General features: G+C 46.0%; 1 long non-coding RNA gene across 2 annotated transcripts in view; it reads right to left on the bottom strand.

The window, feature by feature from the left end:
* Positions 1–7473: 7473 nt before the first annotated feature.
* Positions 7474–25313, bottom strand: part of LOC119394159 (uncharacterized) — a 341546-nt gene continuing 323706 nt past the window's right edge. For both annotated transcript variants that reach the window (XR_007416081.1, XR_005184062.1), the window contains exons 2-3: positions 25082–25111; positions 7474–7523 (exon numbers count right to left, since the gene is read on the bottom strand). This is a non-coding gene — a long non-coding RNA (uncharacterized LOC119394159). The remainder of the gene's footprint in view (positions 7524–25081; positions 25112–25313) is intronic.

The following is a 25313-nucleotide window of genomic DNA, read 5'->3' on the forward strand; positions in this document are numbered from 1 at the left end:
TACTCTGCCTTAGGACAGGTTTGCAGCCTGTTGGGCTCATCCTGTTTATTGCATACGACGTGCACCATGCGACTCCTCCTCTTGGCCTGCGTCTTGGAAGCGCTTTCTAGAGAAGCCAATTCACCTGTACAGCACGATGTTCGCTCAATGGCAGCGCATGCCGCGGATGAATGCCTCCGTTACGTGGATTCAGAAGCACTTCGAAGCAGTACGGGTTGTGTGTGGTGCCTCTGAGGTGACCTGCGTCCAGTTTCGTGCCTAAGGCGACGCTTGAGCGGCGGCAGCCACGTAGTCGATGGCGGCTAAAGGCCCGAACACACGTACGCGTTGCAGCGCGTCAACGCGTGACATTTTGACGGAGCGCCGCGCCCTCTCCCTATGAAGAGGGAGGGCGCGCAGCTTCGCGTAGCCGCGCGCCCTCTCTCCCCATAGGGAGAGGGCGCGGCGCCGCGTCAAGAAGTCACGCGTTGACGCGCTGCAACGCGTACGTGTGTTCGGGCCTTTAAGGCTGGTGTGCTCAGAGGGGCAGGTAACTGCCGTATGACTTTACGGGAACCGCTGTCTTCGCAGACAGCATGGAACGCCGTTCGACGAAGGAAAACAGTTGCCCATGGCAAAGCGGGTAGGATGGGACGCACGTAAGACCTCTCGACGACCGTGCATTCATGCCGCGTTCACTGGGCACGCAAGGTTTGCGCTGTGTGCGAAAAATGGTGTCCGATTGAGTTACTATGTATTAGCGAACGGGGCGCCGAGACCACGGAGAATTTCCGCATTTCTTGTGAACATCGTAAATGTTGTAAACATCGTAAATTCCCACTTTTTAACTTTTCCTCTCCTCTCTAAACTTTCTCCAACGCTGTCTCCTCCCCCCCCCTCCCTTTTTTTTTCTGTGCCTACTGCCAGCCAATACTTCTTCGAGTACTGCGAACTGCGCACAGAAAGAAGAAACGCAGCTTCAGCAATGTAATCTGTGGTTCACGTATAGGGAACAGGTATTAAAAAAAAAACTACACGTAAGCTGAGTACAGTCTGTAAAAAGTCTCTAGATTGCCAAATGTTGTACCATCTCATACTAAAAAGGAGGCTGGCAGTAGTGTTACAACAAGTTACATTCCGTGGGATCACTGTTTAGACAATCTTCGGCACGGGCCAAATGGATGTCGTACTACACTTCCGGGGTATCTTCGGTTCAGACATCTCACAGCAGGCTTTTCTAGGGCTCGACTCTTTAAGCGAGCCGCCGCATATCGGTTACAACAGTCGAGACACACGGGTAAATATTTCATTTTCGCTGCTGGCACCTATTTTGGCTGGTGGAGTGCAAAAAAAAAAAAAGAAAAGAAAAAAGAAAAGCCTAGCGGTTGAAACGAGAACCTCTGCTTCGTTCTCGTGCCACGTCGAAGCACTTTATGGAGTAATGATACCGTATTCGTACTTATTGAGGTTGCGAAATGTGAGAAGTATGGTCACTGAAATGGCCGGCTATATCTAAAGCTCATATTAAAAAAAAATGTTCAGGAAAGCATAGAATGTGATTGTCAAGTAAGCGAACATGTCTCACGCAGACGACAGACGTCAAATGCACGCACTATACCGATACTTGCGAAGTACTATATTGCTGACGTCGACAGAGATATTCAGTGACAGAGGCACAGATGATCGTCGATAGGCTTCTGTATAACGGCGTATCCGCGTGAAGACTACAATGTACGGCGTGACGTTGACGGCACGACGACATGACTTCGCAGTCATTAAGGAAGAGCCGTAGCCAGGAATTTTTTTTTTCGAGGTGGGGGGGGGGGGACACTTGCTGAAGGCCTTGATTATTCGAACACCGATTTTCATTATTTATTTTCGGTAAAACACCCCCTACATAAAAATTTCGGGGGGCCCGGGTCCCTAGGGCAACCCCCCCCCCTGAATACGGGCCTGCATTACGGCCATAGAGACATCCTGTAATGCCGAGTGAATCCTATATATTACGTTGTTTCCATAGGTCTAAATTTCGATTTATGTTACGTGAAACATATGCATAGCCTGTAAAGTAGCCCTTTCGATAAGCTGGAGATACCTTTAATTTGTAGGTAGCTCACCAAACCAATTACTATTTAATTGTTTAGTGCAATATTAGATAGTGAAACACACAGCGCGAAACAACGACGGGGACACAGAAAGGAAACACACACAGAGATATTCGACAGAGATATTCGCAACGCATCGATTCACAACGTCCTTGTTTCGCGCTGTGTGTTTCACTATGCTACACCAACATGCCCAAATTCACTCTATTGCAATATTAGAGTTACGACTCAGTAGCCTTCTATTGTGCTTTTTTTTTTTTGTACAAATATACTCTACGTGACTAGAAGAGGAGTGAACAAGCTCGTTTAATTTTCTTCGTGTGAAGCTCTCTTTGGTCGTTACATGGTTAAAAGAGCACGCAAACATCGGTGACTCATTTGACCATGATTTCATTCGCGCCGATAGGAGCAGATTTCTCTGCTATTCTCCTGATGCAGTCCTCATTGGCCCCGTAGTGTTATCCGGGTATCGAGGGCGCACGCGCGGCCTGTGCGTGAATGGTGGAACGAGATTCACAACGCATCTTTCAGCAAAAGCGGCGAAGCTTCCAAGTATGCAGACTCTTAGGCGTGCGCAGGGTTCCCTTTCAGAGGGGGGGAGGGGTGGCAAGGTTCGTCGCAGCACCCCCCTCTCCCTATTAAGTCAAAGTACGGAGCAGGCAGACGTTGCGCCTTCTGCCTCTTAGATAACTAGGGGGGGGGAGGCTGCCTCTCCCCCCCTGCTCCCCCACCCCACCCTGTGCGCACGCCTATGTACAGATGTGACCGATTCTCAGATCGCCACCGGTGTGAATATTTCGCTGACATGGGCTTCTGTTTCACATCTTATACTTCGGTTGACCATTCAGGTGGTCCGCTGCAACAAAAAAGGAGTTGCCCCGCATGTAGACTAGCGACGTTATTGTCACCTTGGCGATGTGCTCGACTGGTCCTGGCGGAACCACATGAGCGTGCATAACTTCCTATATTAATTGGAATAGCATTTATCGGCTATAGCAAGTCGGGTTTCTGTCGCTTATCGAGCAACCTTCACCGTTTGTGACTTGTCGTGCATGCTTGCCTATTTGAGCCGCTTTTGAATGGACGCGCTGCGTCGTCAGCAGCCGCATGCACGTGATCAACCGCCTCGTTTCTTTCAGCACCAGCAGCTAGTTCTCCACGCGCCCGCCGCAGTAGAAGCGGCCGTTCGAAGCCTACGGCTATTCCCATGCATCCGCAATCATCGACGGTTTCTGCAGAATTTTTAACGCGAAAGTATTTTATGCCAGGGTCCACCAAGGATCGGCGCACGTCATTCCAGTCGCGACGCCAATAAAAAGGCACACGGCTAGCTCGGAAAGAACTTTCAATGGATTACTCGGCCACGGACTCGAACCTCCGTTGAAAGCAAGAGGGGTGTTTAGGGAGAAAAAAACAACAAAAAAACTAGGAGCCCTCTCCCCATCGGGGAAATTGAGGCAAGCGAACCTTGGCGCGTGCGTGCCTGACGTACTTTCCTTTCTTTCTTTCTTTCTTTCTTTCTTTCTTTCTTTCTTTCTTTCTTTCTTTCTTTCTTTCTTTCTTTCTTTCTTTCTTTCTTTCTTTCTTTCTTTCTTTCTTTCTTTCTTTCTTTCTTTCTTTCTTTCTTTCTTTCTTATTGCGCAATGCTCCCTCCTAACGTTTTCCTTCTTCCATGCCGGGAATCAGGCCTTCATCCACGTGCTTGGCACTCTTAGCAGCGCAACACTCCTGTTGCTTCACGCAACAACGACGGTCATGCGTGAAACAATGAAATGCAACAATGAAATGCGGCCACGTGAAATGACAAGTGACCCCGATAAAAGATCAGATTGCCATATCAGAAACGGCCGATCACCGGCAAGCTCGCGATCGAGAGAGCACCATTTATTGGAAAACGGCGCACACAGATACCAACGTGACCTGGCACCTTGGAGGTTCTATATGTGAACACCCGCATTTCCGTACACTCGCCGGTGCCGGGTTTTACGCGAACTATGCCGCCGCCACCGAAATCTGTAACTGGTAGAAGGTTCGCTTAAAAGGCCGACAATTTACTGTACCATGTGCACAGGCAAGCACTATACTCCGTTTCCTACACCAGGTGCAACGCTGTGAAGGCCAGCGAGACTTCTTGCGGTATAGATGCGTCCGCGTCAAGAATAGTCCAATGAATTTACCTCCCGTAACGTGATTTGTTTTCGTCTTTAGGCTGAGTAATAAATGAAGTTGCTTTGTGTCTCAGTTATAAACAAACCCCGTTATACGGTTGTCAATAAGCTCTTAGTTTTCGCTTTTTGGTGTTTCACTTGCAGCACGTCGCGGCGCATCATGCGCGGGCTCGTGCTCCGCTCGCACGAGCGTTTACAACGACGAAATCTGAGCGCCAGACGCGCGTACTCACACATCTTGCTGGCCGAACGTCTTTCATAGCTTCCGCAGCGCTGCACCTGATGTATGAAACGGAGTATAAGCTGTCCATATGCCAAGTTATGAAGTCAAACCACAGGCGAGTCAAACTCGCTGTATGCACAGAGCGCAGAAAGCAAGCAACTGATACACATGAGTGAAGAAAAGTCATAGGAAGCGAATGCTTGCGCAATAATAAAATACAAGATCTTCCAAAGTCTCTGTGCTTGTTACGGTTAGTCTTGAGATTTAGTTTGCGCATCTCATAATCATGAAGGGCACCCACAGTATGGGGATTGAGCCTCACCGTTTTTTATGGTGCTTTCACACCCTTCAAACTAGCATATCAATATGCGATGTAAAATAAGGTATGCATGGCTGTAGTAGTGCTGCGGAAATGTCAGGCGGGTATCAAAGAAAGAAAACCGCAAGCAATGAAGAGGTATAAGGCTGTGAAATATCCTGCGTGTGTGCGTGTGACTCCACGTTTGTTCGAACGTTTGCTGCAATTTAGACGGTTTAAGAAAGTGCGCAGCTTATGCTTGGCGTTTTCTCTTCCACATTGCGTTGGTATTTGTGCTTCATCTTTAAAAGGGATCATGAACCACCCCTCGGGCTTGGTCAGAAAACACATCCCGCCGAAAGTGCACACTGCCATGAGCAGTTCAGCAGAATCTTGCAGTCGTGCGAGGCAAGGAGAGTTTAGAAGCGGAGCGCGAAGTTGGCATTTTCTCAGGCGCGCTCTCTTCATATAGAGTGCCGTTCTCAATCTCTGTGGTGGGCAGGGAGCACGCTGGTTGACGTCGAACAACAGAGAGTATAGCATTGTATTGGCCAATAGCCGACATAAATCAAGAGCAGCGTTTCGATCAGATGCGCTTCTTACCACGAGGTACCGCCACGTGTCGGCGCCGCGCTCTACGCAGTGTGCTAACGTTACACAGTATCCGCGTTCGTGCGCAGGAATCACAGCGGGAGAGAGCGATCGCGCCTCATCACGCGCGCTCAATGTCATGACGCGCGCTGACGGAACTCCTTTCCCCTCACGAATTGATTTCCCCCAAATTTTCTCGAATCCGTCAAGAGTGAGTAGAGTTACAGGGATTTGTCGCACTTCTTAACCGCTTGCTCTCTCTCTCGATCCGACGAGCGCACTGGAAGCTACACAGATAAAGGCCTGACCACACGTACGCGGTGCAGCGCGTCAGCGCGAGGCGTGCAGACGCGGCGCCGCACCCTCTCCCTTTGGAGAGAGAGGGCGCGCAACTCGCGCCCTCTCCCTCTACAGGAAGAGGCCGCGGCGCCGCGTCTACTCGCCGCGCGCTGACGCGCTGCAACGCGTACGTGTGGTCAGGCCTTTATCTGTGTAGCTTCCAGTGCGCTCGTCGGATCGAGAGAGAGAGCAAGCGGTTAAAGAGTGCGACAAATCCCTGTAACTCTACTCACTCTTGACGGATTCGAGAAAATTTGGGGGAAATCAATTCGTGAGGCAATAAACTCCGATACTGCGGTCATTCGATGATCACTTGGAAAAGTGGTTCAGGGCCCCTTTTAAGACGAAACTGCGACTCTTCAATGCTGTTATTGTACTTTTTGTCGTTTATCGCAACTGGATTAAACAAAGTTTAGACGCCAAAATTTACAATAAGCGACGAGAAATTCAGTGTCCCTGTCGCCTCATTTACGTTGGGAATTATGTCACCAAGTCACCCTCCCGCCATTACATGCTGTTCCCTCATTATCCTTAAGATATCAAACAGGGCCAATGCCTGAGTCATAACAAGCCCCTTTTTCTTCATTCACTTCACTCACCCATCTGTTTGTGCAGAGGCTAGTTTAAATGCGTATCAACAGGCGGCCGTTCGTTACGATGGGGCAAATTAATTTATCGTGTCACAGTTTCTCCAATCAACCCGGTCCTGTGCTTTCTGCTGCCACGTTATACCTACAAGCTTCTTAATCTCATCTACTCACCTAATTTTCTGTCTCCCCCTCACGCGTTTGCCATCTCTAGGAATCCAGCCAATTACCCTTAATGACCACCGGTTATCCTGCCGACGTGCTACGTGCCCGGCCCATATCCATTTCTTCTTCTTGATTTCAGCTATGATATCCTCAACCCCCGTTTGTTCCCTGACCCACTCTGCTATCTTCCTACACCTATCATTTTCTTTTCCATCGGAACATGGGAGAGGCCTTTGCCCTGCAGTGGGCGCAGACAGGCTGCTGCTGCTGCTGCTGATGATGATGATGATAGTTTCTCCGTGCAAGATATTCTGATTCTATACAAGATTGCGCGAAAGCTTCTTTATCATGTAACCAGGGTTCTCCCCACGGTGGGCGGTAGTGTAAATGCCGCCCATCGCTCCGTTTCATCGCCCACCACTTTCGGTAGACCGTCCACCACTCCGATTGTCCCCTTTGAAATGCGCGCCCGAGGAACCAATAAATAGCAACTGTGCGCGCGCAACACCACCGAGCCGCGCCTTGTTGCGTAGAAAGTATAGTCTCAACAGGTGGCCATGTGGTTTGAAAGATCGCCAACTCCAGTGCCAGCGCTATAACACAAGCGCCCTTGCTTCTTTTGTGTATGTGCGTCAGAGATGCTAGAAATGCGCGACCAGAAATGAAATGCCGTTGCGTGTCGAAAACAGGAAGTTTGAAAAATTGAAATTCTTAAACTTAATTAATATCTTAATAATATAAACTTAAGAAACGTAACATTAGGGACGACGAACATTTAACTATTAATATGAGTAGTGTTTACAATAGAGCTGAATAAAATTCCTTACGGCTAGAACGGAAAGCACATAGCATTATTGTCTTGCGCAGATGAATGGAAGGCGCGCCGCAGCTCTGGGGGCGGAACTTGTATTCATTCTTACGTTGCAACCGACTATAATGATCTATCTTTTGCGAATAACAGGGAACAGCGAGCTCACCCAATCCTGACGCAGGGGTGTCGAGTACAGCGACGCACGGTGGCTGTTCGTTGGAAGATTGTCCGTGCACACTTCCTTCTTCGATGAATGGCTGAAACATGGAAGGATAAGATGTCACTGATTAGTGGCAGGATAACGCGGCACCGAAGGGAGAGAAAGGAAAGAAAATAGCTCATAAAAAAAGAGAATAAAGTGAAAAAGGAGAACTACATATACAGCTGAAATCGTACATAAAACAAATTATTCTCTATAACAAACGCTCGAACTCACTGACTGACACTCATGTAAATAAATCCCTCGTAACGAACTGGACATCGGAGATATTGAGTTCAAGATGTCCGCGCCGCCAGTATTGTAAATTAACTAAAGTAATTTGCTTGGCGCGATACGAACTAATTCAGATTAACATTATCGCTCGCAATTTTATTATTATTCTTTTGATATGTAGCAGGTATTCTTGGTTACACATTTCTTGTATATTCGGGTTTATGGATAGATAGATAGATAGATAGATAGATAGATAGATAGATAGATAGATAGATAGATAGATAGATAGATAGATAGATAGATAGATAGATAGATAGATAGATAGATAGATAGATAGATAGATAGATAGATAGATAGATAGATAGATAGATAGATAGATAGATAGATCTACAGGCTGCTTACGCCCGAACATGAGCGGCCACCTTAGTCTAAGTAGCCGTGCGATTGAACTGATAGCCTAGCCCTGTCCTCGGGATTTGGCATTTGTGTGTGAGTATATGACTGTTGCATTTATTTTAAAGTTCTTAACACCTGCCGTGTGAGCATTTATATGCTATGTGAACTCTCCCATCGCGTGAACGTTTATTTATATGGCAATACTGAATCTGTGAAAGTTCGTACGTTTTTTTAAAAGTTCGTCTATATTAATGATTATGGACAACTTTTGTGAGGAAAACTATCACGTAAGAAAACAGGAGTAGCAGCCGCCACACATTATGAAATAAAGTCTGCTTAAGCACATTCACCTTGAAAAAGAAAAAAAGGCTGGTGTAAGAGTCTTCTTTCTCTGTATGCTTTATCTTGTCTTCAGGTACAAGAAAGGGTGACAGCCAAGAGCGCGTAAAAAAAAAAAAGAAAGAAAGAAGCTGGCAGCTATGTAAAGGAAGATGGTACTACAGATTGCCTTCGTCCTGCCTTCAAACAAAGTCACTGCACAATCATTCAGGCGCCTTTAGGCCGCCCCTTTGATGTGCACGCGTACATACGGTTCTGCATCATCAAATGCGAACGTCATCTTCACAAATGGGCCACGTCACTACAAGAAGTCGGGGCGTCTCTCTCATTCATTTCGTCCAGGCGAGATCGAATATCCAGCCAGTGACGACGACGGGCAACGCGACACCGTTTCGAACGATTCTTTTTGCGATTGAGGAAGCAGGGGGAAGCGTAACGATCAATCGTACATAAAACAAAAGGAGGATGTTGAACTTAAATAAAGAAAGAAAGATCTCATCGCAAAGCGGGGACGACGTTCGAAAGGGGACACATCGCGACAGATTGCCGTATATATCAGGCGTCGACGCAGAAAGCAAAGGAATCGACAGGTCCACCAAAGTCCCCCCCCCCCCCCCCCCCCCCCCCGGGTTTCGTTTCAAATATGGTCTCTCAAAATTGTCTTTGGATGGTGAGAAAAATGAAATGAAACACTTTATACAGAGACGAGGGGAAGGCACAAGAAACAGACGCATAATGAGGGACTCGACGGGAGGCATAGGGTGACCCGAGGAGCAAATCAAAGTTCGCCTCTCTTGTGCTTTTGAAAACTTGGAAAGGGAGAACAGGATAGTCGTTCTCAAGTAATACTGACGATAAGAAAAAAAAAAAAAGATCGTTGCACTATCCCCTTTGCCCACCCTCTACACACACTTCGGTTTGCTTTCCCACGTCTAGGCTGAACATTGAAGTGAAGGTTAGAGGGCTCCGCAATGAGCAAAGAAAACAATGAAAAGGAATAGGAAATGAAATGAAAGAAATCAGAAGCGATAACAACGAATGCAATCGATGAGACAGCGATTTGAAAGCGGCTGCTCTTTTTTTTTTTTTCTGCGTACGAGCGAGGGAGCGTGTTTAGTTGTCTAATTCCGGTCTTTACTGTGCAAAAGTGTCTCAGCGTTACCGCTATACATCTGTGATTGATTCGTTTTTGTTCTTTTTACGTTCCATCGTTTTCTTCGATTGACTATTGAGTTTTCGGTGTATTTCCGCGTTCATTTAAGTGCCCACTACATGTATATTTGCCATCGACTCGACAGCGTCGGCGCGAAGCGTAGGTGATTGTCTCTCTGTGTGCGTGCGTGCGTGCGTGCGCACGTGTGTGCGTGTGTGGACGACGGGAAATCAAACACAAAACGTTTTCGGGCACTTCTTGTGTAGTCGTACTAGCAGGTTTTTCGTAAAAGATATAAATAAATTGAAACATTGAAATCAAGAAATTTGCGTATACATGCAATTCAACCGCCTGACGATAAAAAAAGAGAAAGAGATGCGGTAGTGTTTATTCATTGGTTCAGCCATCACAATGGCACTTGATAGCACGTAGTACGCACTTTCCAAAAGTGCAGAGTGGACAACGAACGAGAGCGATTCAGAGGGGAAAAAAATAACGAAGAAGAAGCTATAACATAACGAAGTGTTTCTCGTCCATATGTCCGAAAATGCTGAACCTAGCGCACTTCCTGAACAGGCTGACAGGCGGGAGACACTTCTCGCGTATCAAGCTTGTCAAGGGACAACACAGAGCGAAGCGACGAAACTTTCTGGTCGTGTTTTTAAAGCGTCGCCATTTCGCAACGTTCACTGTCGATTTCTTCCTTCGAAGTGGCAATCTATATGGCTGCCCCTGTTCTACCGCGCCGTGTGTCAGGAGCTGTGTGCTAAGCCTACAAACTGGCAACAGCCAACGATAGTTGGGGTAGTACGACAGCTGAAGGACGAAATCAAAAAAGCGTCTCCGCGCGACTGCCAATCCGTCTAAGCCCTGTGTAACCAATGTGTGGTCCGGATTTTCGTTTCTTTTCTTTGAAGTGACTAAACGCGCTCCGCCACGGTGGTCTAGTGGTCATGGCGCTCGACTGCTGACCCGAAGGTCGCGAGATTGAATCCCTGCCGCGGCGGCTGCATTTTCGATGGAGGCGAAAATGTTTGAGGCCCGTGTACTTAGATTTAGGTGCACGTTAAAGAATACCAGGTGGTCGAAATTTCCGGAGCCCTTAACTACGGCGTCTCTCATAATCATATCGTGGTTTTGGGACGTTAATGCCCAGATATTGTTATTATTATGAAGTGACTAAACGCTTACTCAAATGAGGATGGAGATGTGAAAAAAATAAAAAAGAAACATGGTTTATCCCTATAACACGAAAGTAAAACGTGTCTTTACAGAAGTAGTTGAATGTTTACTGCAAATTGATATGAGAGAGTTTGCACAATATCTATCGGTGTTTGGCAGCTATAGCACCGTTTAACGTGGATGCTCCGACATTGACGCCTGGTGGTACATCTTTATCCCGACGACTAACGTTCATGATCAATGATTAAACAAACCCTTGTGGTAGCTGTAGTAGTTAACGGTGAGAGCGTAATCAGAAAAAGCGGTGCGTCAGCCAGAAGAGCGTCGATGATTGGACGCAGAACTTATTATTATTATTATTATTATTATTATTATTATTATTATTATTATTATTATTATTATTATTATTATTATTATTATTATTATTATTATTATTATTATCCGCTTCGGATCCATGGCCCGTAACCAAGGTTGGTGCGCGGGCGCGAGAACATATAGGAGACTGGAACATCGAATAAACAATTTATTCCTCATCTTCCTTTCTTCTTCGTTCATTTAGCATTTTTTCTACTGAATCGACAATCTATTTGCTCAGTGGTGTATCGCCGGAGCATACGAGGCGTATCGAATGAACGCTGAACGATGTAGCATCTTCTGCAATTAGTAATTACGTCCTTTCTTGGTGCCCATAAAATGTATTACTGCGCACTTAACACAGATGAAACACATTCCAACCTTTGAACAGCATAACAAAATGATAGTAAGCTCACAACGAAGGGGCCTCTGGGGGTTAAGAAAAGACAGCTCGGCGGAACGCAATCGCAGGTATTTTTACTTGCGAGTTTTCTCAGAAAAAGAAAAAGAAAATGATGGGCTGTTCCGCTCAGGCGGCTTTATGGTCGTTTCCTTTACGGTGGCCGCGTGGAAGGCATCGGGAAGGCGAGGACACGGCGGCAACATTCCCCGCGCGCGCATGGCGGTACACTACATACTGCGACGGCCATCTTGACTTCCGGAACTTATACCGACAACGCGACCTCACCGACTCAGTACAATGCAGTGCGCATTAAGTCGCATTAAGTCGTACAACTATATGTAGACTCGAGAGGTTACATTGCCTGCCTCCGCTGATCCACGGCTCGACGCCGGACTTTACCGAAAGTCCAACATGACGCGTGTTTAAGTAGCGCGCAGCGGGCGTGCCAATCGCTGTCCTTTTCTCCGAAACACGTGTAGCCTGACCCTCGTTTCTATCGGCTGACACGAGCAGCAGCGGCCTTGGCTGCATTGCAGTGAATTAGCGGGACGGATCATGGAGAGAACAGACCGTACAGGAGAAGGGAAGCGTTCCCTGGGGAACCGTTACACTTCAGGGGCGTTTCTGGAGAGACCGTCGGCTTGTAGACACTCGAGGTAAACTTGAAAATGTTGTGCGTGGAAGGAACAATGTCGGTGGCTCATCGCCTATTGTTTTGCCTATTTCTTGAGCTAAGAATCTAAAGGGACACGAAATTGAAACATTAAACTAGCTTGTAATGGAATAAAGCGTATCCTTTAGAATTTCATTTGAAGATGTTTGTACTGTGTACGCCCCAGAAGTTACGTGATGAAAGTAACGTGGCGCTCTATGCACGTGATATCGTGCGTATGAATACGCCATGTTTCAAAGGCAGCGTGTTAAGTCGTAGCGCTTTGGTCACGTGGTCATTCGAAGCTTTGCACTACGATGCCTCCGATGTGGTGTGGCGAAGAGTAATCGATCGGCGCGTGCAAAATGTGAACCTAAAGTGACAAGCAACTGTGCAAGAAGTGGCAGCCGAGAAAGGCATAGGGGAAAAGTAATTGTAATTTTTAAACTAATAATAATAATAATAATATAATAATAATAGTATAATAATAGTATAATAATAATAGTACTTCGATGAAGCAACTTTGAGAACAATTAACTTTGCCATATTTCACAGCCAAGTCTCATACTGTATTGAATCTTGGGGTCATACATACGATTCATACCTAAAGCCACTTATAGTTCTGCAAAAACGTGCTATTCGTTTATATCAAACGCAAATTACATGGCCCATCTAAACCACTCTTTCGTCAGTACAAATTAAGTCCATGCCTCTACGACTATCATAAATTATAAACAACAATAATGGTGTACAAATCTCTAACAGTCAGTGTCCCTCTTCACAACTCCCTTTTTATGCCATCAACAATTTCAACAAGGTCAGTCTTTGCTGTTAACTTCCTACCCACTGGTTAAAATGTTTTATGCAAAAGTCGACTATTATAGCGTTGGCCACGTACATTGTGAATAACCTACCAGTTCAAGTGAACAACACCATTCTTTCATTTCACATGCTTAAACGTCATTACAAGGCACTCGTCAAAACTAGCAAGATGTGGTAGTTGAGCGGCCAAAGAAAACATGTTGAGAGTGAGTTTTTCCACTAAAAGACAATATTTTGTGAAGAGCATTGAAGATCGGTGGCAATAGTAGAGAAATCGGGCGATTCCTAAGCCCGACTTAAATACTGGGAAAACACGAGCAGTTTTCCACATGCTAGTTGGAAGTGTCCAGGCAGCTATTAAATATCGTTCAGTATGGCAAAAGTACCATATGCTTTTAGATGGCGGAGGGGATGCCATTGGGCCATATAAGGATGGTTTTAAGCGTTAATGCATTCGCATAAGATTTTCATCCAGCGACAAAGCACTGGATGAGCATGCCTGGGCTGGAATAGTGCTGGACTGAGGCTATAAACGGATGAGAAATGTGTGGCAAAACAGTTCAGCGAGGCATGAAACAACACTGAAGGACTCTCCGCTTTTGCTATGCTTTCATTTCAGAGGCGCTTTTTTCATGAATGTACGAACTTATCCCGTTTAATAGGCGTTTAGAGAGAGTTCAAAAAAGCTGAACTCTTCCTTCCACTCGCTGGATGGAGAACATTTAGATTTCCTGTGTGCGTGACTGTATTAGATAAGTTCTAGAACCAGTGGGGATTATTGTTTATGTTTAATAAAATTAAGTGCTGCTCATACAAGCTCCGTAAACCGAAACCTGTCATCAACATTAGGTTTGTCAGTAACCTGTGACCACTCAACGGTGGACAAGTAAAGAGGCCCGTAACACCTCGCTTGAACGCAAATCTTGGAGATTTTTTACGTATGCTGACCGTTGTTTCGGCTGATGCAGAATCTTACGTTAAGTGGTGGGTGGAATTTGTCCGGACGTACAAGAGAGATTTGGAGCGAACTTCGAGAAGCAACTGAGAACAATATTTGCCATATTTCACAGAAGTCTCATATTAGATCTTGGGGTATACATAATTATACCTAAAGCCACTTATAGTTCAAAAACGTATGTTTTATATCAAACCAAAACCATCTAAACCACTCTTTCGTTCAAATTAAGTCTGCTGTGTATAAAATCTCTAACAGTTCCCTCTTCATATGTTTTTCAATTCCTAAAACCACTGTGTTCTTTATCTGTGTATATGTTATGAAACAACACCATGTTTCAAAATTATGTATTAGACCATATCTTAAAGGCTATTAAACAGGTATAGAAATATTAGATGTATTAATTATGTTCAGTATGCCCAAAACCAGTTCAACTGCTGTGTAAAGTTATATGTTTTTCAATGTGTTCTTTATCTTTCTTATCCATATCTTAAAGTGCAACACCTATTCTTCGTTATACTGGAATAGTCTCATTATTGACGTATGACTCTTCACGAGTCATATGCCGCAAAAATTTTTCGAATCCGTCAAGTCTAAGTGGTGTTACCAAATTATAGAGATCACGTTCCGCAGCTTTCTCGCTCAACTCAACGCCGCGAGCGCGCGGAGAGCTAGGCAGCGACTCGAGGGAGGGAGCGCAGACGAGCGAGGCTCCGCCAAGAGCGCCGGCGGAAATTCTTTCTTCATTTTTTTCTCTCTGACGTCTGGGCGCAACCACGTGGTCTGTGCCGCCACTTCCGGTCGGCTTGCGTCGTTCTCGTCGAGCGGAGCCGATGTGTATCGCGCGTGCTTGAAAACTGCGCGTCGGTTTGGTAATGTTGGGTGTGCACCTCGAACGCCGTAGTGTTTTCATCGCTCTGCCAACCATGGAAGCAAACCTGCGCGCTCGTTTGGAACGAATGACAGCTGAGATCGGTTTCGGCCCATACTCCGATACACCGCCTCGTAAGACGGCACTGGCAGACGACCCCGAAGCGCCGCCATTACCGGACGCCAGCATTGTTATCGGAGACATGCTGCACGGCTGCCTCGGTCGGTCGTGAGAACGTGCCGACGACGTTCCCAGCTGACGAGGCAACACTCGAACGGCTGCCACTCTCAACGGCAACCGGCGATGGTCAAAAGCACAGAAATATTCACGTTTTCGGCACTGCGCATGCGAAGAAAACGGAACCACGCAACTACGAGCAAACGAGCTGTCGGTGAGACCGGAAGTGCTAATATTAATGTTGTTCGGTGTTTTTAACGCGATAACATAATATAAACATACATATTATCTACTTATTGAACTCAAAATTAACAACGAAAGTAATAATGAGGGTGTTATCGTGATTATAATATCAGCCAATGGTGGAACTGCCGACAATCGCGTCATATTTTGCGGACTAATACATCATTTGTCGAGAGAAGAGGGAGCGATTTTCAGCTGACTTTGAGAATTATTGTAAATTCCAGGCCGTGCGCATCGCTATAATATTTGGCTCGCGTGTTCTCGGGAGCCTCGACTACCGATCGGCAGCGCTTTTTGAGCATGCTCGAAAAGTGTTGCAGGGCCCCTTTAAGCTAAAATGTCGTTCATTGTATAACTTTGTCTCCTGCCTGTACTTTATGTATGCTATAGTTGCATGGATCCATACTAGCATTCTGCTAAGGATCCAGATGTTGCTTACATGTTTTTGTTTTACTGTATTTCGTTTAATAATAATAAAGTTCAAAGTTCAATCTGGGGTTTAACATCCCAAAACCACGCTATGATTATGAGAGACGCCGTAGTGGAGGGCTCCGGAAATTTCGACCTCTTGGGGTTCTTTAACGTGCACCTAAATTTAAGTACACGGGCCTCAAACATTTCCGCCTCCATCGAAAATGCAGCCGCCGCGGCCGGGATTCGATCCCGCGACGTTCGGGTCAGCAGTCGAGCGCCATAACCACTAGACCACCGTGGCGGGGCTAATTTTTAAACTGAAGTGAAATAATAATGGCATAAATGCAAAGCAATTAAAGTGAACGAGAAAGCACCCTCCCATCGGTGGATACGCTGTTTGTTGATTTCATTAAATTGTGTCTAACAAAGAAAACGATTCCTTAATCAATTCCCCTCCTTTCGTTCTTTCATAGCGAGGGCCTCGTCCAGGGAGACTTGATGCCTTTAGGTAGCACGCGAGGGTTTGTTGGTCGGCTCCTTGGCTACGAGTGGCACTGGCTGACACTCTAAGGAATTACACGCATCGAAATGCCGACAAAGTGGACGAGAGAGCACCTGCCGCGGTAGGTCAATTGGTTGAGCATCGGACGCGTAATTCGAAAGCTGGGGGTTCGCATCCCGCAGACAGAAGGGGTGCCTTTGCGTATACTTTAATTTCTTTTCATTTATGCTATGATTACAACACTACATTTAGACACTACCATTAACATCCCCTATGTCTTCCTTGGCTTGAGTGTCTGTTCCGCGCTATCCAATATTTAAGATTATGAACCAACTAGCACAGCAACGTTCAGTGTCTGTTGGTTTCATTAAGTTCTGTCTAACAAAAAAAAAATAATAAACGAGCCCTTGATTCATTCTTCTCCTTTCAACCTGTATATCAGTGGCGCACTGTAGCAGTCATGTCTAGAACTTTTTCATATCTTGAAAGCATCAAGGATAGTTAGCCAAGTCTGGTGGTTCAGGCTGGGCTCTAAAAATCTCCCTAATTTGAACTACACGGTCAATGAAGTTTTCTCGTGAAGACATTGTGTACACATCTGCGTTGTCCAACTGAATTCGTGTTGTGCACGATCCGCGCAGACAGAGAATGATTATTATATAATATAAAGTTTATACTGGTGAGAACGTTATGCCATAAGGGTCTAGTGGTGATTCCTTCTGGGCTACGCACTTGGAAACGCTTGGGAAGCTCGTACACATTTGAACGACATGAATGCGTTGTACCGCGGTGCAAAACAAATGTACAAATATAACGCTTTCTATGAAGGCTATGTCGAATTTCGTAGTTGTGGCCATAAAGCCCTCTGCAGGACAAGATGTGAAGGCGACATGGATGGTTGTACCATCAGGAAAATTCCCATTTTGCAAAGATTTCATGCGAAACGCTCGTTTTTGTAGTCAGGAGATGCGCGTACGTGCCGCGGCCGTTGGTTGGTTGGTCAAACTCTATTAAACTGCCCTGAGAGACGCGACTAGCGCGCAGTGGGCTCCTGACCGCCGCATCGTGGGCTCTCTGCACGGCCCATAGCTGATCCCCGTTGTTGGGGCTTCTGATGGCGGAGACCCACTTCGCTTGGATGGCTTGATCGCTGCCCAGTAACGAAGGGCATCGCCAGAGCATTAGAAAAAAAAAAAAAATTAGGAGCCCTTCACTATCGGAAAAAGGGGGGCAAGCGAAGCTTGGCGTGTGCGTACCTGACCTATACTATCTTACAGCGAAATTGCTAAAGCCGAGGTGATTTGAGTAACAGCGATGTTCTCAGTTATGTGCCACAGAAATTGGGCAAGCCCCACTACTCACCTCCGGATTGGGCACAGCAATGTTCTCAGCATAGTGAAGCCTAGTGTAGCAAGGAGAGTGAAAGGGAAGCGAGGAAGAGGAGGAGGGGAGGAAGTTAGAGAGGAGGTGGGAAAGAGTAAAGCACAGCTAAGTATGCAGATGTCCAGCATGTCCAGGCAAGGCAGGGGAGAGACAAGGGGGAGGCGAGGGAGAGGAGGAGAAGTGCAGGTGGTCGACTGGAGAGGAGGACAAAGGCGAGCGGGGAGGAGCGACGTTGGTGGTGACGTCAGCTCTCCTTGGTAAAAGGAAAGATGGTAGATGGCAATGCTTAGTTCCTTTAAACCTTTCTAAACCATGCTCTATTTTGCCTAGCTTTGCATTACTTTGCACTCCGTTGCGGAGGCTTCCTCTCAGCTCCTCCGCCCCTTCGTTTTTACGACGTTAAGTCGGTTAAACCCAGAGTAAAGGGCCCCTAAACCACCAACAGACGCTGGCGTGCTCAGATGCGCGTGCTCCTTGAGTTTTCACATCGGACGCTGAGGAAGGGCACTCGGAGAGGTGGACAGACGAGCCTACGAACGCGTTCGCTGTAGGCTCGTGCAAAACTGCAACGCCACAACTACATTTCGACCTCTAGGTGGTTGAGGGGCGCTTTAGCAACTGCAGAGAAAAGGTATATCTTTTTTGCAATCAGGCATACAGCATAAGGCTCAGTATTCGTTTCAGTAAAGAAAACTACGAAACAAGCATCAAAACAACATTCGACTCACCAACTTTCAACATTCAACATTCACCAACTTTGGACATTCGACTCACCAAGTGAACTAATCCAGTCTAATGATATTCTGACAGTTCAATCGCGTCGAAAAAATTACGGCTTGACTTTCTTTCACAGTTACTTACTAACAAACTCGCACTCGACACGACAGTCTAAGTCCACTAATGACGAGGCTTACTCGCCAATATCACCCAAATGCTCTAACCGCCTATTTTGCCCGAACTAACCTTCAACTTCAACTTCAACTTTATTCTTTATTTACAGACAGAAAAAAGAGTATTCAAATACTCCTTTTTTTCCGCGCGCCATTAATGATTGGAACAACTTGACTCTGTAAACGCTGTATTATTTTACTTTTTACACTTGTATTGTTTAAGGTAGTCTTCTTAAAAATGTGTTTTCCTGATTTTTTTTTGTTGTTGTTGTGTGCTCAGAACTGTGTCTTTTAACTTACAAGATTGTTTTACTTCTGTTCACCTAATGTACTCTACCCACCCTGCATGAACTTCGTGTCGCAGTATGTATTAAATAAAAAAACAAACCGCGTGATGGATGATAAGGCGCCTGTGAACAATGGGAACACCCGCCCACGCGTTCCCGGTAAAGATTAGGTTGCAGGTGCTTTGAACTTCACACGAGGGCTTCGAATGACGTCGAACAGCCCCGCATGTGTTTCCCGCTTTCATATATAGAAGGGAGACCCGTCTAGCAACTAATTCAGTTCATTCTAAGACTGCCATGGGTAGACCACAGAAATGAAAGACACCAGAAGAACAGCGTGAATACAACGCTCTACTAAAGGAACAAATTCGTCTTGCTCAAAGTGGTCGCGCGGAACCAATCACGGTCTACCGCAGAGACCACAAAGCGATTATCACTACAATTTCTCTAAAGTAACAGTAAAACATAGCGACAACTTTATTGGGAAGGCTGCAACGTGCAAAATAAAAATAAAATACGCGCTCATGCATTACTTAGACAACTCCCCAGAGGGATCCTGCGTGTTCTTTATTACGTTAGTGCAATGAGTCACTCTTTCTTATGCAATACCAGTTAATCATCAGTTAATGCAATACCAGTTGATCAATTCAATCGACTGAGCAGAACTTGCAGAAAACGGCTTTCGCCTTCGAGTCGTCTTAGGCGAATGCATAAGGGGCCGTGTTACATTTTTGATAAGCCAGTCTCAACATTTAGACGCGTTTATTAAAGCTTTTAGCCTTTGTGCCCAATATAAACAGGACACAGGACCATGGTGCGACAAAGAAATCCAAGCTCTATTTTCAGAGTTCGTAAAAGCAGATGCCTTGACTCTCTCTTCTACGGAGGAGGAGCAACGGTTGCTATCGCGTTCCCCACTTCGTTTCCCTTAATTATCTTTCTTGTTTGAGTCATGACAAGGCGCCACGCTAAAAGGCCGGGTCGTAAAGTAAACGGATACAAAAAAATGAGACAATTTAGGGAAACTATGAAAAAAAAAGTTCAATCTACACTTGTTTACGATTCTTCATTTGTATTCTGAGAATCATTTGTATTCTGAGAAAAAAAAAAAGACGCGAACCGTTCACCGGCTGCTTTTCACTTTAGTACGAGTCGATACAGAGATTGCCACTTAATATAAATTTACCGAAGGGCAAACAACAAAACTTGTCATTTTCACTAACAAATACAAATTAACCCACCACGAAGCCTGTTTAAACATTACACGCATTAGAGTAAAGCTGCCATGGGGGCTAGTTTGTGCGAATACATGGCTTTGTTCGCGCTGCCAGGAACTGGACGACTTGTGTGTGTGTGTCACCCTGTGTGTGTCTTCTTCCTTTTCAAGTCGTCCAGTTCCTGGCAGCGCGAACACGCCATGTACACACATTCGTTCGTGTTACGATACATTTTCGCTAGACAATGGCTAAAATATACTCACAGCGAATTTCGGACCAGCCTATTGTAGGCGCAGTCAGGTCACCAGCCTTGTATGCTGTTTCTAGCTCGGCGACATCTATCTATATATAGTACAAAACCCTCGCCCCGAAACAAGCTCATCGCGCGTCAGCAAGAGGTCCAAGACGCGGAGATCCCTGACGCACGCGCTTGTCTCCCTAAATCCACGCTTAATCTTTCTCTAGCAATTTCGAACGAACGCTTATAGAATACACGCCAACGTTCATCAAGCGAAGCTCCGTTTTTAGATCACTCGCACTTTGAGAGGCACTTATGAAAAGCTCGCATGATGTATTGCATAGATAAAGGAGTAGTCGTAAAAAAGAAAACGTTTAGAACGACAGTAGAGATGCTCTATACTTAGAAAGCGTGAGTCATCGCGCGTCCCTTTTCTGGGGAAAACAAGACGCACTGATCGTGTGGCGCTGTGCCGCGCGGAGTCATTCCACTGACGTCTGGCACGGTTCATTTCTAGGAAATGCGACTGGCAGTTCCTAGCCTACACAAAAGAGGCCGCACGGCGGAAGTCCGCGAGTGTCAAAGCCTTTTGGACAGGTGCGCGCAGTCGACGTCACGTTGCACAGGTTTATACAGCTAGGCATGACGCCAGTCAGTGCCGAGCTGCGCTCGCGACGTGCACAGGCCCACCGAGTGTTGTTCGACGACATAAGCGTCGCGCTAATTGCTTTCGGGTCTCGCAATTAATTCGAGGAACTATAGCTTTGCACTGCTTTATTCTTCTTACTGAACTTCGCTTGCGAAGGCACGAGCGTGCACCGATAAAATAGACGCCAGTACCGTGCAACAAATCAGGAGAGAGAGAGTCCCAAACCACGCATGCGAAGTAGGAATGTGAAATTCGAAGGCAGTGTCTCTTGACTCGACGACGCGACGAGAATGTCCTTCTTCGCAGAATCCCGTAAACAAAAATAAAAAAGAGGGGCGAGCATGCGATAGGATGTGATTAATATCGTCCACGCCGTTTCAAAATATTTCTTCAACATCATCATCATCGTCCGCGTCGTTATCGTAATCATCGTCATCAACACCGCTATCCTTACCAGCCCTATCAGAAATGCGTGTAGATTTTTGTTTACCTTTGCTTTTTTTATTCTCAATCTCCGATCAGTATATATTTTGCTTGTTTCTCGTTATTTGACTTTCGCATTTGACTTCGTACATCTGGCGCTTGCTCCAATAAACACACGCAGTTATCATAATCTGAATTGTTTTATTTTTAGGAGCGAAGCTCCTTGGGGTGTGGGCATGTCCCTCCTTTGTAGTATGTAGTAGTAGGTAGCCACACATAGTGGGATGTATCCACTACATGTGATAAAGATGACGATGACGACTGATGACCATGAAGAATAAGCGCGTTCCAGTATAGTGGAATGTACCCACTACACGTGATAACGATGACGATGACGCTGATGACCATGAAGTATAAGCGCGTGCCATATGACGATGACGACTGATGACCATGAAGAATAAGCGCGTTCCAGCATAGTGGAATGTACCCACTACACGTGATAACGATGACGATGACGCTGGTGGCGATGAAGTATAAGCGCGTTCCAGACCACACGTTATCTTTCTGCCATGGACGAAAACGATCGTGAACGCGCTCTCGCCCTCGAAAGGCAAAACGGCAACGGCGACAACAAACGTTCCCCTGAGCTTAACGTCATATATGAGGACCCCCGCGTTTGTGTGTCAGGTCTTTGTATGATGATCGAGTCGGCAAAATTTACAGGGATTGACGGTTTACCAGATTACCTTCGGAGCTTCGCCCACTCATCATCATTCACTTCGTGGATATGGCGTGATTTTTCTATTCGTCTGCATTTCTTCGTCGATACATTCGCACGCATATCATGCTGCTTTCATCCCAGAGCTCTGGCCCTGCACTAAACTTTTCGCACTCACTTACATCGCTTTCACTGCGGCGTGTTTTCGATATCGCACACACGCCGTGCTCTCTATGAATTACTCTGTTCCAATCGTCTGTATAACAGTAGACTTCTAAGACATCGGATCAAGGACACCAAAACTAGACATACAGGGGGCCTTTTATACACCTACAATTAAAGTAAAGCACCCGTAGCGGCGGTCTAGTGGTTATGGTGCTTCACAGTTGACCCGAAGGTAGCAGGATCCAATACGGGCCGCTGGGGCCTCATTTCGATAGAAGCAAAATGCTAGAGGCCCGTGCACTTAAAATTAGATGCGCGTTAAAGAACCCCAGTGGTCGAAATTTTCCGAGTAATCCACTACGGCGTCTCTCATAATCATACTGTGGTTTCGGGACGTAACAACCTCAAGAATTATTCTTAAAAAAGTAAAGCGAATCATCCCTATAGATGTACCAGCAAATTATAATGCCGTCCTGAAAAGTGACCGCGGATTACGGCACTGTTAAAAATTTTGAAGACACATGACTTGCACAGGCAGTTGTAGACTAATAGTGAGGTCGTATACCGCACAAGATATCGTTTACCCCACGTTAGGTGTGTGCCCCCCTCTCTCTTTTTAGAGGCGAAGCTCCTCAAGGCGTGGGTCGGTCGTCCCCAATGTATGTAGTTGTAGTAGTAGGTAGCCACCTCTAGTTTAGTTCTTGGAGTGTTCACTAGATGGCGGTACTTGTAGTTGATGATGAAAGATGCGAGATGTTATAATAGGAATGATGTCACATGTGGCGCGTGTCATTGGTGGAAGGCAATCGTTCGGCGACGTACGCTAGGGGCCCGGTGTAATAAAACCCTTTCGCTGTTGGCGCGCGCTCGGAGTCGCCGGATGGACAAGGCTGCCGAAGCGGCGAGCGCGCAAGGCGGCGACAGAGCGCGCTCGCAGACAGAATACCGATGTGCGAGCCCGCGAGGGACATTTACTCAAGTGTTTCACTTTTAATTATGGGGCGAAGTGCACGGAAGAGTTTCACGGTTTACCGATGATTCCTTCCGGAGCTTCGTCCCACTCATCACCATTCACCCCGTGAATATGCTGTGATTTTTTTCCCTCTATCTCTTTCCAAACCTGATCCCCTTCCGCAATGGAGGGTATAGCATACCGGTTATCATGAAATGGTCGAAGGGGCCATGAAAGGGTCACCCAACAATTCGCGGTTCCCAGCAAAAAAAAAAAAAAAATGGAAGTAGTGTGTCTATTGTGTCTATACATACATGAAACAATGCACTGCAAAAGAACATTTCAGTGCAAAATAAGCCCTAACAGTCGCCGGCTATAAACCCCGCCCACCATCGGCGACCGCCATTTTGCCATGGCTTGTGTGACGTCATGTGCTGCATGGGGCGTAGCTGTCGTATTCTCTCAAAGCTTCAGCCGCTGTAAATCGTTCAGTTTCAATACCAAGCTGGAAAAAGCTGAAAAAAAAACCTTAAATAGCTCGATCGCACGCGCAGCTCACCACGGAACAAAATCGTTCGCCGGAATGCAAACGTTTGCACAGCAAGCAGCTTGTTAGGTCACGGCTCGCGAGGGCGCCAGTGTTGCCCAACTCTCAGGCCGTTAGCTTGTTTATAAGGGTATTAAATTATAAATTAAGTGCACGAACAAATGCGCTAAAGCATCGCCAGCTTGTTTGTGAACGCACAAGGATTAACCCGCATAACACGAATCACGATCGAAAATTGCGTGTAATAACCCCTTTAACGTTTCCACGTCCTTCGTCTCTCTCCTGTTTCTTCTTTCCCTGCCAACCTACTGTTTCTGTCCGATTGTCTGCAGCACTCCGTTCCACCCTCCATCGTCCTTGATTCCTCGTTGTCACTATTAAATGTTCTCGGATGCACTGCTCAGAAATACAGCGTTGTCTTCGTCACAGACGCCCGCGTTTTCTCATTTCGCCAGAAATCACCGTCATATATACATATCGTAGCGAGCGCCATTTCAAGTGAATCGTCAAAATTGAGAGTGAAGATGCGAAGAACAGAGACAAGGTGAGGCGGGCGTAAGATAACAATCGTGCCAACTTGCATTTTTGAAGTTGGCAAGATCGTTACGTTGTGGCGACTGCGCACTTGGTTTGAGTTCGCCTTCCTTTTACGTTTTTCTTCCAGTAAATCTGTCAGTTGCGAGTAAGCGCTTCTGATGTCTGTATAACTTCGTCTCTGTTGTTTGCGGTCATTCAATAATAAGGGGACGCTAAAACAAAACGATTTTTCTCGTACTAAAAATTTACTCTTTCACAATACCAAAAACACTACGATTGCTACGAGAAGACGCTTGGTAAACGAGAAAACGCGCAAAATGAAAATGCGGGTGGCGACGCTTTCCTTGAACTTTCAGGACCAATCGCCATGACGTCATAGATTTTCATGGAGTCTGCAAGGACCTACGTCGTTCCTGATAGGTAAAAATGAAGGAAATTGTCCTGTGAGGGGGCCGGAGACTTCACATTCCATTTTTTCGGAAATTTCCTTGAGCTAATGTCACCAAAATATGAAAAAGAACTTTGAAGTTCGTGACGTCATGCGCGAAGATTTCGGTGTGACACTTAGATATGAGATTTTAACCTTGATTTTTTATGCATTATTAAAGCTATGATTGTGAATTTAACGACATTAGAATTCTCAGAGTACAGTTTATCAATATAAACCGATTTATTGTTTCGCTTTAGTGTCCCTTTAAAGGGAGTCGCACCAACTATGTGGTAAATGCTACGAGTGAATTATCTGGTCGATGTCGATCCAGCAGCGAGTGGCAGACTACCGAGAGATCAGAAGCGAGTGCCAGTACGTCACATTTTTTTTTTTTTTTGTATCTACGTAATCCTCATGACGCCAGGACACAATAACCTCCAGGGAAAGGAAAGGGAAACCGAATTCAGAAGCTCGCCAGGGTACTTTCTAGGGTCTCTACTTCAGGGCCTTCACCTAAAAAGAAAGAAAGAAAGAAATAATAAAAATAATGAAAATGGCAAATGTCAAGCCAGCATTTCCTATAAAGCGTTAGTTGAGCATACGTATACAACTAGCAGCGTCCAGAAATGCAGAACCCAAGCTGCTTCTTGGTAGTAAATTATGCAACACTCTACGCAGCAAAGGAGCAAAATGCTTTCGTAATACGGCGAGGGAA

Source organism: Rhipicephalus sanguineus, chromosome 5 (genome assembly GCF_013339695.2).
Source record: "Rhipicephalus sanguineus isolate Rsan-2018 chromosome 5, BIME_Rsan_1.4, whole genome shotgun sequence".
In the NCBI taxonomy this organism is placed as follows: domain Eukaryota; kingdom Metazoa; phylum Arthropoda; class Arachnida; order Ixodida; family Ixodidae; genus Rhipicephalus; species Rhipicephalus sanguineus.